Below are 13,963 nucleotides of genomic sequence, written 5' to 3' on the forward strand. Positions count from 1 at the left end.
GGTGAGGTCGGTGCCTCTAGGCTGGTCTGATCCGAGAGAGAGAGAGAGAGAGAAAAGTCAAATAAATGTTTTGGAGATGCCTTTATTTATTTATTTATTTTATTTCTTTTCCTTTTTTTCTCTTTTTTTTTCCTTTTCTTTTCCTTTTTTTTTTTTTTTTTTTTTTTTTTGGTGGAGGAGATCAGGAGAGATGAAATTTGTCCCTTGCTTTGATGGAAGTTCATAAGGCAGCGTTTCAGCCTCTTTGAGCCACCAAGCACTGTGAGGATGTTACCCAGGCCATATTTGTTCCCAAACCAGTGGAATTTCCCAAGCCACACCATGCCTCTGAGTTCCCCAGCTTCCCTCTGCACTCAACTAACGGTGCTGCACGACGGTTTTTCAGGCTGTGCCCCCTGCGCTGTGCTCTTGCAGCAGGGAATAGAACAGCATGCTCCCTGCTGGAAGCAGGAACAGGGCAGAATCATTGTGTGAGCTGAGAAGCACGATGCTCTCCGGCCCTCCGATGGCTGTGCAGGTCCCCATGCACAGAGGAGCACTGCCCCACTTTGCCCTCTGTGCTTCCATCGCCCCGTCTGCTCGCATCGCTGCCCCACTTTGGCTCTGTTCATTATATTCATTATTCAGCTATTCCAGTTTCACTGTCTCCTTGCGACACCAAATAGAATGAATGAATTTTTGCGCCCCAAATAAGTTCTGTAGGCAGGGAGGAGCTGGTGATGTGCTGTGCTGTGCTGTCTGCCTATCCTTGTGTGTCTTAATCCTCTCCATCCGACCCAAATTCAGAGCATATATTGGTTTTTCTTTTTACTCCTGATGTGATTTTTGGACTTCCAGTAATAAATACATACGTTGCTGCGTTCCTCTTCAGCCCTCTGAGCTCCATCCACGTTGCCCAGTGAGCGCAGAGCCCTTTGTCAGTGTGAAGCTGGGAGATTTCTGGCTCTCTTAGCTCCAACAAGACTCTGCACGCTGTTCTCACAAGAGCTGCTGCTCACACATTTCTCAGTTGTGTTGGGTGAATCTCTCTTGCTCCATTTCCCAGCATACAAAAACCAGGGGGTGCGCATCCCGTACTCTTCTGGAGCTGTTTCTGCCAAGCAGCACTACCAAGTTTGTAGTAACATGGAGTTTTACAGCAGCATTCCTTCTCCCCTGCCCAAACCTATCCCCAGCTGGTTGCACTTCCACCTTTCAGGTCCTATAACTCTACAAATACCTCTTGCATCTGAAGAATGTATTCTTGATTCTCGTTCCAGTTGGATGTTTATCAGTATTTCTTTTCTTACAGTAGGAAGGTGCTGCAGAATTGCTTACCTGCCTTCTGGTGATGTATTTGGGGTCTCAAGGTCGTTCATCCCACCGTTTTTTTCCCCCGGTTGCACAGAGCTCTGCCCAGTGAGGTTTGCTCCCATGCTGCATCTCTGTCTATGGGTGCGTTGATGCTGCTGGGTAGGGCTGGGGTGCCCAGCAGAAATGGGAGTCTTGAACCGTCCTAACGGAGAGAGATGAGGTTGCTGCAGGCCTGAGCTGGGGCTGTGTGTGCCATGGGGCGCTGTGGGGAGCACGGGGTGCAGAGGATGGTTCTTGGTGGTTTCTGTGGTGGCATCTTCTCCCAGCACGCAAAAACCTTCATTTCCTCCTTGCAGCTGCTTCTGTGAAAATGAGTTTCTCGTTTATAAGCCAGCAGGTGGTGTTCCTGGTGGTTTATGCCTGATGGTTTTGGTTTGGGGATGAGAAGAGCCCTGCCTGCTGCTTCCCAAAGCACCGGGTCAGCCCCTGGGCCGAGCAGCAGCACGGTGCTGTGTGTGGCAGCTCCTGCTGCTGCAGAGCCCTGAGGTTCAGAGGTCACAACGTGGGCCCAGGAGGCTCCTCCAGCCAAAACCCTCCCCCACAGCTGGGTCAGTCTGCTTGGTGCCAGAAAAAGGGCTTCTCAGAAAGTAACTCTCGGGGTATCCCTTCTTCAGGCCTTGAAATCACCGAACTGTAACTCATTTCTTAAACTTTCACCCTGCTGTGTTGCAAGGGAGCAGCTGGGTGCTTCACACCTTTGTTTTGCACTGTTGCAAAGGCTGAGAGTACCTGAGGTCGCCTGTAGCAGCTCAGGATGTCTTTTCTGTGCAGAGCAGCTGCCTCTGGTCTCCCCGCTTGCCTCCGGCTTTGTAGCTGGAGGGGATGTGTGGGGACCCCGGTTCTGTGCAGAGCGACGGCTGAGCACTGTTTGCTCCTCAGCACCTGGGCTGCTTCCACTGCCCCCATCTGCATTTCCCAACAGAAGGGCCCACAGTTGCTCTGGTGGGTGATGACCGTGTGGCTGAGCAAAAGAAGGAGAAATTCTGCTTCGTTTCGGAGCGGAAAAAGCGGTGTGTGAGCAGCTGGTGCTGGCTGGTAGCACGCAGCGGGCCAGCTCTGCCTTTGGGACGTGCAGCCGGTCAGTCAGGCACTACAGAGCGTGGCGGTTGTGTGACTTTCCCATTGCTGAAGCACATCTTTAGGTTGGTGCAGGATGTGGGGGCCGGGCCGGCTACCTGCAGTCGCAGCGGCATGAGGCTGTGCTTGCTGCGGCGCAATGTGGGATTGCATAGGGAAAAGAAGATCGTAGCCATGGCTTGAAGCAGCCAGGTTGGCTGGGAGTTGTGTCTGCTCTCAGCCCTGCACACGCAGCCCTGTGGCTCTCAGCAGTGCTGCTCCTGCCTGCAGAAATGGAGGCGGGCTGTGTCAGAGCTCTCCCTGTACATAGAGAACCGCGTCTTGCCTCCGACTCGTTGCTACCGATCTGTAATCCATTGTATATTAAACTGTTTTGCTGTATCGCAGGTCGTTTCACGCTGCCTTAGATGTAGAAAAGCCAAGAACGTAACCCACAATACATTTTGTCAACTTGAAGTTTGTTGGCTGTTTTGATTTTGCTTCAGCACTGCTCCCATCACAGCCCCGTTGCTCCAAAGCCTTGTGGTTCAGAGCGGTGGTTTTTGAGCCCTCGCTTTTCAGTCTGGCTTTTCAGTGTTTCTTTGATAACCCATGAATCTGCCGGGTTGATTTCTGATGAGGCACGTATTTAGGCGGTGTCTGAAATGCTGGAGGAGTTCATGGCCCAGAGCTGCTGTGCTGGGTGCAGGCATGCAGCAGGCGGTGGTTCTCTAGCAGGCGGTGTGGATGCTTTCTTCTGGAACAGCAGAGCCTTGTTTACACGGCCACGGCCTGCTTGGGATGTCGTTGTTGTGGAGCAAGAGCCCACAGGACAAGGATCTGCTTTCCTGGGACTTGGTGAAGGCGAGCTGAGCCGTGCCTGTGGCTCTGTCAGAAGGGAAGATGGAGCAGAACACATCTGGGGCTGCCACAGGTGGCTCAGCATCGCAGTGTGTCCCTGCCACCACAGCCCTCCCATCCCTCAGCTGTGGTTTGGTGGAGGACTGTGCATTGCTGGACCTTGGCCTGGAGGATTGGAGGTGTCCTCGCGATCCCACGGAGCCCCATTGCTCTGCTCCCTCCTGGCACTGCTGAGCACAGACATCCATGACCCTCACCACATCCCTTTCCCTACCTCTGTGCTGGGCTGTGCCAGACCTTCCGCTCGGATCCTGGAGCATTGGGTCCACGCTGCTGCCAGCTTTGTCCTGGAGCCATGGAGGAGTGCCGTCTGGTTCTTCTGCGAGTGCTGATGTATTGCTCCTTCCTGTGCTTTCAGCCTTATTTCCCAAAGATGAGGTAAGTAGCAGAGCACACTCCATACAGCCGGTGGGCAGCAGCAGTGTTCCACCAGTGCCTGGATGTGTGCCCCGTGCCCCTGGCTGTCATCCTGCTGCCGTGGCTGAGAGCTGCTCAGGTGTTACCTGCTGGATTTCTGTTGTAGGTCGTGGTGATTGTGAACTGCCAAGGGATGGTTTTTAATAAATCTTATGACAGCATTTCAAATAAACCTGCTCTTTCTGTTTTCCTTTCCAGGTCTGCGTTCTCCCAGCGTTGTATATTAAGCATTGTATATTAAACTGTTGTTTAACATTCTGTTAAACATTTTTGGGTTTCCTCTTTCTCTGCTTCAGGTCACGATGAAGGACACATCCAACACAAATGTCTTTAAGGATATTGGCTCATGTGTGCATTTAGTTTAACAGGGGCAAGAAAAGCCCTAGATCTCCTAGGGCCACATTTCTCAGCATCTCAAGAGGGCCGTGCTGGGGGAGATGCACTGTTCCCAACTGCTGCTGTGCCCGTAGGCGCTGCAGGAGCTCCATGCTCTGGTTCCAGCTTTGTTGTGAGGTGCAGGCCTGGTCTTCCTGGGGTCAGCAGGCAGTGAGCTGCACTCCTTGCCCCATTCCATGGTGTGTCTGTGGGGTTTTCTTCGGGGTTTCCCAAGCTCTGGGTGCTGTTGGGTTCTCCCCAGCCCATAAACCTGCAGTCCAGGGGCCACCTGCACAGTTCCAACACCCCAGGGACTGGTTCTCCAGCTGTTGCAGAAGCTTGCCTCCCATCTCTGGGGCCAGCTCTCCCCCTGGAGCAGTGCTTTCCCAGCTCTCCCCCTTTTATAACGCACGGCTCTGGCCAAAGGCCCACCAGCACTTTGTATTCAATTAATGCTGTGCAGGGCTGCTGGGGGTGCAGCCAAGGATGTGCACGGCTTGGGAACGCAGTGGGCTTTTGTTCTCATTTGTTAATCATTGTTTGGCTTTCGGTAACGAAATTTCGTTGCTTTGTGGCGTCGAGCAGCAATTCTCATTTCACAGCTTCGCCGAGTTTATAGGAATTTAAGAGCTAGATGCAAATGAACTTCATTACCATGCTTAATTATCTGATAAGCCGCATATCCATCTGTCCCGCATATGCTTTGTACTCGAGGCTGTAGGACGAGCAGCCGCGTTCGCTTTGGCCGCGGAGCCGCGCAGCCCGGGGCCGGCATCGCATCGCTGCGCCGTGAGCGCACGTGGCCGGAGAGCCGGAGCTGCTCCGCATAGCGCAGCGCTGACGGCACAGCCCCCCCCTGCCCTCGGCCCCGCCAGCTCCACCGCGCCAGAGACACGTTGTTCCCGCAGGGGCTCCAGTGTCACCCGGCCCGGAGCCGCCGCCCCGCCGCCGTTGTGCGTGCAGCCTCCCTGGGCCGGCGCCAGCATCTCGATCGGGTTGCGGCCCCCTGGCTCTCCTGCAGCATAGCTTTAAGAGCGGCTGTTGAGGAACTGCTGTGAGCTGGAACTCTGGAAACTCTCGTACGTTAGCGAGGAGTGAGGAGGACAGAGCCAAACCTCTGCTCCCTCGGCACGGAGATGTGACTGCGGGGAGGGCAGCGCTGCCCGGGGATGGCTGTGGGTGCTCACGGCCAAAGCAGGGGAGTCTGCAGGGCTCGTGGGGGCTGGGGGATGTGCAGAGACGGGGCACTGCTCTGTGGTCGGCAGCATCGTGCGGAGCTTTACCGGCGTGGTGTGTGGTTATAGCTCTCTGTCTCGTGTTAGAGGAGGGAGTGTGCCACTGGGCTCTGAACCTCTCCTGGAGAATGGAAGTGTTTTGCGTTTTTTACCCACTGGACCCTGCTTTGTGTGCCATGCATTGCTTTCCTTCTGCAGGGGGTGTTTTTAGGAGCCCCTGTGCCACCTGCAGCAGGAAGGCAGAAAAGCCCTGGGGTCGATTGCCAAAGCACCGGGGCAGATGCTGCCGAGCTGCCCACAGGTGGCTGCAGCTCTGGGCAGGGTGGCTCTGGGGAGCCAGCAGCACCCGCATGTCCCGGCCTTTACCTCCCCCTAGTGCCGCCCCGGGGAGCAGAGCTGGGCGCAGCTGGAGCCCTGCAGCACCCTGCCCAGCACCCCCACATGCTGGTGGCAGCAACCACAACCCAAACCCCCAAACTGGGCCAGCTGAGCACCTGACATTGCTCCATAGCCAATGGAGGCGAGGAGGCATTCAGCAGAGGGAGCTGAGCAGAGCCGTGCAGTGACGGCACCAATGCTTGGTCCAAAGGTACCCAAAAAGTGCAAAATTGAAGGTGGGATATATGGCTTTTTCAGTGCAGTCCCTGTGCAGCCGGCTGAAAGGAGAGCTCGGACCCAGGCCATGACCCCACTGGGTCTCTGTGTCTTTGGGGACGGGGACCTGAGCCCACATGTGCACCAAATGGTGCTCGGCCTCAGCAGAGCTGCAGGGTCACCCCCAGCCCTTCGCTGCCGCCACCCCTCGTGCTGGGAGCAGGATAAGAGCAGCATGAGGATTCCAATCTGTGACTGTGCTCAGCTGAGGTGCATGGCGGGGCAGTGGGTCAGCAGGCACCAGAAAGTGGATCTGTGTGGTTGTGGGCAATGGGAGCATCGTGGTGGTTCACCTCCTCTCACCCCGCTGCAGGAAACACCCCAGGCTCTGCATTTTGAGTTGTCCCCAACTTGAGACAAAGCATGGGGATGTGCTGGACACGGGGTCGAAGTGCCCCTTGATGGGGAGGGACCCAAATCATGGCCTTGTCCTACCTGGATGTGTCTCTGTTGCCCTCAGGGGTTTGGGCTGGGTCTTGTGGGACCGTATAGGGTTTGGGGTGATGTGAATGTGAGTGGTGCTGGCCCCCTGTCACCATCCCATAGGGCAGACCCCAACTCCACCACCTCATGCCCCACTCCCCAGCATTGCCCCCAGCCCCAGCAGGGCCAAAGCCTGCATGTCCCTGATGCCACTGGGGGGAAAGGAGCCCTGGGCGGCTTCAGGCAAGAACCGACCCAATGTAAGAGTCTGCTGCACTCTTGTAGCTTTAGAAACAGCTTGGAATCAGAGGATTCCTCTTATTTCCATCTGCTTATGTGGAGCCACGCAGCCAAAGGGTTAATTGCAATTAAACCCCAGTTTAGCAGCCGCTAATGCTAACCCCCCCGGCCGGGCGGCCCCACCAAGCCCTGCGCAGGGTATTTATAGCACTGTGAACTTTGAGCATGTCCAGCGGGCGGGCAGAGCCTGGGCTGGAACACGGGCAGGACTTGGCTGGGCAGGAGGCTCCCAGTCCCAACATCCCCAACCCTGGAGGCGTTGCAGGGAGGTGTGGAGGTCAGGCCAGGTGGGTGGTTGGATTTGGGGATCCCGATGGTCTTTTCCAACCCGGATGATTCTGTGCTTTCGTTGACACCGTGATCTCCGTCCCGTGATTCCCATTGGAAATGTGCAGCACTGTCTGCAGCCCACAGATGGGCCATGAGTTGCTGGTTTGCACGGACACCAGCAGCGTGTGCAAAGCTGGTCTGACTAAGAGCAAGGGAAAGGAGGGAGGATGAGCGGTGACTCAGAGATGATGTCTAGAGCGAGCTTGGATGGATGCTTCCAAAAGGCTGTAGATCTGACTGTGTGAGCACCTGTGAAAGGCCCCAGCCCTATGGCTGGTGTTCGCCCCACAGCATGGCCGAGGCTGCAGGTTGGGCTGGGGCATTGCTTTTAGAAATGCAGAGGGCAGAACAGAAAGCCCTGGTCTTCATGGAGGGCTTGGGCTTGGCTGCTCCTTGCTGCTGGATTCCCCAACAAATCACAGAAACCTTAAGGTTGGAAAGACTGATAAGATGATCTGATCCAAGCATCAAAAATAGTGATGAAGGGCTGGATGAAGGGCTGGAACATGCAGTACCCTGCATAAAGGGCTGGAAGAAGTAGAGCTGGATGACAGGGATGGTCAGAGCAATGGAGCAGCTTCCACCCAGGGCACACCTGCACAGGAGATGCGCGTGGTGCCCAGCACAGCCTTGCTGCCTTCTGCTGGGCTGAGTGCAGGACTTGCAGAAGCGGTTCGTGCTTTATGGAAATGCTCTGAGAGCGCACACGTTTTGTTCCTTGTAAGCAGCTGAAATGTTCTGGCTGAAATTTAGGGGTTTTTTCATGTGAATTTCTGCTGGTTCTGGCCCTGCAAATGCGTTTCATCACACATAGGTGGTATCTGACAGTGTTGTAAGCAAATCAACACCGGGGCATATAAAGGGAGGAGTCTGGAAATCTTCATTTAGGAGGGCTGGCCTCACTTATAATTACAAATGTATGCAGATCTATACAATTAGCTCGGCCAGCTCTGGGGGCAGTGGCTCAAAAGTACTTCTTTTCGCAGGAAACACTGATGATTTATTTGGGGAAAATGCGTTGTATTCCCTCGGGAGAATAAGGGTGTTGTTGTGGCCCTCTGCAATGTTTTTAGGTCCAAAACCCACCCCAGGAACATCAGCACAGCTCTGCATCAGCAGGCAAGCATGGAGCTGTCAGGGAATGAAGGGGAGGAACGGCCTCAGCCTCACGGGCCTCCACACGAAACGTGTAACAGAGCAGCAATGCTGGTCACTGCAGAAGGCAGCGGGGGGAAAAAGGGCCAATTTGTTTCTATGGGAAATAACAGGAGTTCTGTGGGTGACGCAGCACCTTCTGCTGAGAATGTCGGTGAGATGCAGGTGGGCTCCCAGCGGCAGCGGACGCGGTGCTTTCAGGGCAGGATTTGCAGCGGCTGCAGGGCGGGCTGTTGCTGAGGGACCCCTCAGCTGCGTCCCCCCGGTGGGGGCTTTGCTCTGCTCTCCAGTCGGTGCCCCGTTGGCCCCCAGCGCGCCGTGCTTCGGGCCGTGCTGTGTGTCCTAACGACTCCGGTGGCTCGGAAGCGGCGATGAGCACAAACGGGAGAGTGGGTGACGTTCATTTTATTTCTCTGCCATGTTTGTGTACCAGATTTTGTCACCATCTGTCATTTCTGTTTTCCCGTTGTTGCCAAAAGTTGTCATTCCGAATGGAGGGTGGAGACGTTTTCAAAAGACAACAGGGGATAATTTTAGGGACTTTAGGCCTGTGTGTTCCGTGCCGTGTTTCGGCAGCTCTGATGTGCATCAGCCCCGTGAGCCTCACGTGGATCCTGGGCAGTGGCTGAGCTGAAGCTGCTTTTAAAGCCGCCGGTTGTGGCCACACAAACGCATGAGATGCGCAGCTGTCATCGCTGGGAATGCATCTATCCTTTGCAGTTGCAAAGAAAAGCTGGAAAAATAAAATGTGCCCTCTCAAATGTTAAGGAAAAAAAAGCAGAGAATATGGGGAGAGCGGGCGTACAGCAACATCGGGTGCTGGAAACCAGCTCTGACTGTAGCTGTGCTTCCAGGGTGTGAGCAGGGACCATCAGCACACATTTTAATGCAGTTTCTGGGGAAACAGGCGCCTCACCAAGAGCTCATCCATTGGTGTCAGCTGGACTGCAGGGAAATACAGAGCCAGGAGTGGGGCTTGATGCTTGGAGTGCGAATGGGCAATGGTTTGAACTCATCACCAAAGGTATAGAGGTGTCCCGGGGTTGCAGTGGGAGGTCACAGCTGGCACAGGACAGCAAAGGGTCCCTGCTGGCACAGGGAGAGATGCAGAGGAGGGGGGAGATGGGGTCTTTGCTCTAGAAGAAGCAGAGAGATTTGAGGCATTGAAGGTGAAGAGAATACCAAGGCTATGTCTTGAGAGCAGCTACTTACAGATCCAGAGAGGAGCAGAATGAGACTTCTTTCCTCCAAAAAGCTCAGGATGTGCAGCAGGAGGGATGGGGTCTGTGTGCCCGGAGCTGCCCAGCCGCTGCTGGACCTGCAGGGATGTGTCCTGGCCTTGGTAGGAGGAGAAGCTGTGGAGGGAGCAGCCCTGGATGCCAGACTGTGTACGGAGCTCTGTGAGCAGCAGGACAAGCAGTGGTCCAGGATCTGTCCCTAGGACACATCTAGCTATTGCTTTCCAGGACATGGGGACAACAGCTGAGATCTGGGAAGGGCAAACACAAAGAACCCAAAGGGGCTCATCGGGGTGCGTTTCATAGGGATACGATTGAAGAAACAGCAGGTTAATTATTTCTAGCCAACCTAGCTCCCTTCTTGAAAGAGCAGGGAAGCAAACTGACTTCATAGGGGTCTTCAGCACGAACCCCTTCCCAGCCCTATGGCCAACACAACAGATTGGCGTTGGGTTAAAGCCATCTGAAAAGAGATTGCAAACTGCATGAAAAGAAGGGCTGTTCATACCAACCACGGCAACAAGCGGAGATTTCAGATTGGGCTCTGAATCTGATACTATTCAGTTTTAATTAGTAGCCTGTTAATTAATTAGTGCCTCTCCCCATGTAGGCTGGGTTCGTGCAATGAACTTGCTCTAAGGACTCTGCTGCCAGGTAACAACAATACCTGGACAAGAGATGATGGCCTCAAATTGCACCAGGGGAGGTTCAGGTTGGGCGTTAGGAAATGTTCCTGCTCAGAAAGAGCGGTGCTGCAGTGGCACTGCTGCACAGGAGTGATGGGGTCACCGTCCATGGAGGTGCTCCAGAACTGTGGGGATGTGGCACTGAGGGATGTGGGCATGGGGGGGTGGGCTGGGGTTGGAGCTGGGGATCTGAGAGGTCTTCTCCAACCTGAATGACTCTGTGGTTCTAAGAATGTGCTGATGCTGGCTTCGGTATGCTTTGTGGTATTTTACACTATAAAGTCTTCCTGGAAGAGTCCCCCTTGCAAAATCCTCTATCTGATGCTGTCCTCAGCTGCTTTGGTAGTACGGATTCAAGATAACAGCTCTGTCCTGTTTTAGCACTTCAGCAATGTGAATGGGCTTTCCTAGCTTCAATCCTTCCCTATTTGCTCTCTCTTAGAGGGTAATTTTACAAAGCTCACAAGCAAATTCCACCCGAGCATTTCTGGATGCCGTGCATGTCAGTGAAAGCCATTGTAAAAATGTTGGGTCTTTTTTTATTTCACAAGAGCATTTCAGAGCTCTTAAACTCGTATCAGCCTGGGAAATTGCCCCAAATGAGCACCAGGCACCTTCTTGTATTGGAGAGCACATGGCCGCACGCGTTGGAAGATGAGCTGTTGAGTTCAGCGCAGGAAACAAGCGGTGGCGTAGGGTGGCAGGGTGGGTTTGAGGAGTTAATCCTGCTGTCAGTAGAGGCAGGGTGGTAACAGCAGAACGACGGAGTGGCAAATCGGAGGAGGGTGAGGCGCCACGAAGGCTGTCGTGCACAAACAGGATGGGAGCAGCACACAGGGAGCGCGCTGCAGGCTCACACGTGAAGGGACGTCGGCTCCTGGCGCCGCCAACGAGGCGTTGGGCCTCGAGGAATGGGGTGACAATCAAGGACACAAAGCCCACACAAAATGCAGAGCACCTGGACTAAGGCACGGCGATGTGCGTGTGCACTGAAAGCACTTCCTGACCTTTGCTGGGACGGCGTTATCCCCTGGAGCACAGCATTTTATTACTCTTGCCTTCTACATAATTTATCATAGAAAAACATTATTTTGGCTGTAAAATTATTCGCCTTCGTTTTAAGCCCTGCAATAGTATTTAACTTTCTGATCCTTTTTGAAACTAATTTCCCCAGGCAAATTACATATTGTGCCGAGAGATTCCTTTGGCTTTAAATTTTCCTGCCATTAATGTCACAGGATGGGACATCGCCGCTGAGAGGGCGATCGTTTTTTCTGATAACCTTGAAAGCAACAGAGAACCTCATCAAAGGTGCTCTCACATAGGTTTTCCAGTGGAAATTACCCCGGATTTTCCAGTGCTGGTTATCACACTCCCACAGTCGGCTTTGCTGCCCCTCTCCAATACCCTTCACTTGAGCTATAGGCAGTAATTGCAATTATTTCTATGTTTGCCTGAACCCGTTACTGCTGTGCAAATCCGCAGCTAAAGGTGATTTCACAGAATCACAGAATGGCCAGGGTTGGAAGGGACCTCAAGGATCATGAATCTCCAACCCCCTGCTACATACAGGACCACCAACCTCCCCATTTCATCCCAGCCCAGGCTGCCCAGGGCCCCATCCAACCTGGCCTTGAACACCTCCAGGGATGGACGGGGCATCCACAGCCTCTCTGGGCAGCTGTTCCAGCACCTCACCACTCTCTCTGTAAAGAACTTCCCCCTGACATCCAACCTCAATCTTCCCCCCCTCAACTTCAAACCATTTCCCCTTGTCCTGCTGTTATCCACCCATTCCAAGAGTTTCTGCTGAAAATTTTCTGCAGCTGAAGCCTCCTTCTGTGTTTGGGAGGAATGCAGGGCTGAGTGGGCAGAACGGGGCTGGGTTTGGCTCTGCCATACATGGGGGAACTCGGGTGGTCAGGTCAGAGGGAAATGGGACACAGCCATGTGAATGCGTGAGAGCCAGGCGTTACCTGGGAAGCTCTCCAGAGGAAGCACGGCACTGGAGAGGCAGTGGATGCTTTCACAGAATCACAGAATCACAGAATCACCCGGGTTGGAAGGGACCTCAAGGATCATGTAGTTCCAACCCCCCTGCCTAGCAGGGCCACCAAACATACACATTTAGATCAGGTTGCCCAGGACCCCGTCCAACCTGGCCTTGAACACGTCCAAGGACGGGGCATCCACAACCTCCCTGGGCAGCCCGTTCCAGGGCCTAACCACTCTCCTCGTAAAGAACTTCCCCCTAACATCCAACCTAAATCTTCCCTCCTTCAACTTGGATCCATTTCCCCTAGTCCTGCTATTGTCAGCCCTTATGAAGAGTTTACTCCCCTCCTGGGTGTAGGTTCCCTTCAGGTATTGATAGGCTGCAATGAGGTCGCCCCGCAGCCTTCTCTTCTCCAGGCTGAACAAGCCCAACTCCCTCAGCCTGTCCTCATAGGGGAGGTGCTCTAGCCCCCTGATCATCTTAGTCGCCCTCCTCTGGACCCTTTCCAAAATCTCCATGTCTTTCTTGTACTGAGGGCTCCACACCTGGACACAGTACTCCAGATGGGGCCTCACAAGAGCCGAGTAGAGAAACTTCGAACTGGTTGTTGCCGTATCTGGAAGAAAAGAAAGAAAAGAAACAACAAAACAGTGGAATTGGTTTGAGTCAAACTGAAATGAAAAAATCAGAGAGGAGAGAGCTGGTGAAGTGATGCCATTTGGTTAATTTGTCATTGCTCGCTCCTTTTATTTGCTCGGCTCCAAAGCTGTTTGAAAACTTTGCTCACGCAGCGCAGAGACGAGTTGTTTGTCAGTGAGCAGATTAAAATGTGTCAGTGCTCCCCAAATTCCCAGAGATGGAACCTCAGGGGGTCTTCTGAATAATCACTGAACACCTGAACACGTGAGGGCTGTCTACCTGCAGGAAAGCACTTCTTTCTGCAGTGTGTTGTTGGCTAGAAAGAAGTGAAGAAAAGCATCAACCAATTCTTCAGTGCCCAAAAACGGCTGAGGAGGAGACCAGAGGTCATTCTCATTTTCCCTGGGAAATCCAGTTCCTGACTCCGGACCAGAGAGAGGACCCAGGATCCTCTCTACCAGGGAAGTTTTGGTCTAAAACATGGAAAGAACCCTTGTGCTAGAGGAAGAGCAGACCGGAGGAACAAACAGGCAGTTAATGTATTCACCTTGTCAACCCAGCTCCATGGGTTCCGTGCCTTGATGAATATTGAAGGATTTTATACAAATTGGAACTGGTTCAGCAGGACAGCCAGAGAGCCAGCCCAGGAAGGCTTCCTGGTCCTGGGGGGCCCATCCCTCCATGACAGGAGAGCAGCTGGGCTGTGCTCAGAGGGCTGAGGCTCCCCAGAGTTGTGCACAGAGGTGACTCGCGGCATGGCGGTGACACTAAGGGCTCAGGTGGAGTTTTCGTGGGACCATCCCATATTTTTTGCAGCAGAAAACCAGGGCTGTCAGCTAGAACACAAAGCGAGCAAGACTCTTCAGCAGGGTCTGCTGTGATAGGAGAAGGGGGAATGGTTTCAGCCTAGAAGAGGGGAGATTTATGCTAGGTGTAAGGAAGAAGCTCTCCACAATACGAGCGGTGAAGCACTGGCACAGGTTACGCAGAGAGGTGGTGGGGCCCCATCCCTGGAGACCCCCACACTCAGGCTGGTGGGCTCTGAGCCCTGATGGAGCTGTGGGTGTCCAAATTCATTGCAGGGCAGTGGGTCTGGATGACCTTTAGCGACTCTTCCAACTCCAGGGATTCTGTGATTCTACGATTTCCAAATGCCATCTTGGACACTTGCATGGAAGCCACAGC

Source organism: Tetrao urogallus, assembly GCF_951394365.1.
Source record: "Tetrao urogallus genome assembly, chromosome: 15".
Lineage (NCBI taxonomy): Eukaryota > Metazoa > Chordata > Aves > Galliformes > Phasianidae > Tetrao > Tetrao urogallus.